A 2,514-nucleotide genomic window follows, 5' to 3' on the forward strand; every position below is an offset into this window, starting at 1 on the left:
GTCCCCTACAACTTCTAAGGAGGTTGCCCACTTTCCCTATAAGTAATATACTCTTGATCCTAACAAGAACCCCCTTTATTTGGAGTCTTGTGTCTCAAAGCTAGAGGAGAATGTGGAGCGACAAGAACTGGTGATCAAATGGCTACTTTCATAGTTTGATGTGGCTATTAAGAAGGTTTAAAGAGTCAAGGTTTTAGCATAGGTAGGGACAAGAACGAACAAGTGGTTTATGAAATTAAAGGATGAATGTGTCTGGGAAACAACAAGCAATATGACTGAGAAACTAGAAAATTGGGAGAAAGTCAAAGGGATGATAAAATATCTTTCAAACAAGGTGTCATAGAGAAATGAAGATGGGATGGTACTAGAATTAAAGAAGAACCAAGAGATCCTATAAAAAAATTGAGGAGATGTAAGATCATAGCCTGGAGATGGTTTAGAAAAAATTGAATTATCTAAAAGCTATGCAAGAAGAAATTGACTACAAGAAAGAAAAAAGGAATTTCAATACATTTTGTCCCCTTCTGCATCAATGGATCCCCTTGCTTCCATGGTTAGAGACTCTCTAAATTTGGGTACTCTAAAATTTGTAAAAGATTCTAATAAAAAAATTTATTTTGGTAAAGTCCTTGGTTTATGCAAGGATTGGCAATAAGGCATTGTCTCCACATAGTAGGCCAACTTTTCATGTCTTTGATGGTTGGTTGGTTTTGGTGGAGTTTTTTGTCATTGTTTCTCTCTCTGGTTTTTAGTGCTTAGTGGTTCTCTATTGTTTTTTTTTTTGGGGGGGGGGTCTGTCATAGCTAGGTGTACATTTCTCGTGTGCCCTAGGCGGTTCTTTTTGTAGATACGTAAAGGTATGGGCCTAACCTAATTTTTATTAATCAAAACTCTTTTGCTAACATGAATTTAATATTAACTATTTATCTCATAAAATATTGTTTTACTTAAATATATTTTAATCAAGTATAATAAACAAGATTCTTTGCCAAATATGTTAAATTTTGACTATTAATGTGAACTCTCACAATATTTTATATCAAACTAATTATTGAGCAAAACTTTTGTAAGCACATTGCTTCTTACATGCATAAGTAGCTATCATTACTCTCACTTTGTTGTAGATGGGTAAAAGTACAAGCCTATATTAACTTTTACAAAGGAACTGGTCACCACAACAAAAGTTTGTCAATTTTGACCGCATAAAAGTTGTCTTTATGTTTTAAATTTGAAAATGATATTTAAGATAATGAAATGTAAATTTATACTTGTAACTTAAAAAAAAATCATTTGATGTTTTTTTAAATAAATTTAAGAGCAAAATTTAAATCGCTAATTTTTTAAGAAAATTAAGGTCCAATTAATTTCACAAAAGAAGTGTCAAACAATGTTGTTTTTTCATATATATTTTCCAAATAGATAACTTCAATAGCTAGTGTGCGAAAAAATTTATTTATGAATATTTTTCTCATAATAACATTTTAAAGACAAACTTGCTAGAATATGATAGTTTTTATTTAACCTCAACTTTTTCCTAAATATTTTATTATTTAAAAAATATACTATACTCTTTTGGAGAGAGTACTCCCCTCTAATGAAACATATATATATTTTTTTAAAGATGAGCATATTTTAATAATATATATTTCTTTTCTAATCAGCCTCATCTTTTATTATAACAACCTACTACCAATATTAAGAGAAAACAAATCAAAATATTTTCATATATATATGGATTGTAGACTTTAAGATCTAAAAAAGAGTATTTTTATTTATTTTTAACTCATTTTAATTGAAGAAATATTCATTTAAAGTGGACATTATTTTTAAAAATTCAAAAAATGATGAGATGACTACCAACTAGGTAGCCACATAGACAATTTGAGCAAAAGGGTTTAGGGTGAAATCCTTCCTCGCAAAACTATACAAGTAGCTTAACACTAACCCAAATTTTTCAAACGAAAAAAAATGAATTTGTGTTTTGGTCAAAACCCTTTCACCTTGCAACCTTTTGGGCCATATACAAGCCACAAGGTTTCAAGAAAAATACTTCCAATCAAAACCTTTTTAACTTAAAATATTTTGATAGATCAATTTATTTGGCTTAAAGTACAACACATGTTTTCTTCTTTTACCCAAAATTTCAAGGTTGTGGTAGCATGTCTATGATTAATCATTCTTATACTCTATAAGAATATATCTTCCTATGGATTAATTGATCAAATGTATACTTATTATGGTTAATCTTATTAACTTCGTGAAATGTAAATCAACTCGGTTGTACACAAATTTTTCAAAAAATTATCTTGTTCTTATCAAATCTATGGGTCTGATTCCTACCCATGAAGTTGTTTAAGAATTTTCTTTATTATGTGAAGTGTTGGTTTTTGGATTGTTCACTAAATTCACTTATTCTAAAAGGATCAAGAATAGTCTATAATAGAGTCACCACTTATTTATACATCACAACATCTTAGGAAACCTCTTTTGTGTCTTTGTCTTCTTTGCACTTTC

This window comes from Cryptomeria japonica, chromosome 1 (genome assembly GCF_030272615.1).
Source record: "Cryptomeria japonica chromosome 1, Sugi_1.0, whole genome shotgun sequence".
Classification (NCBI taxonomy): Eukaryota; Viridiplantae; Streptophyta; class Pinopsida; order Cupressales; family Cupressaceae; genus Cryptomeria; species Cryptomeria japonica.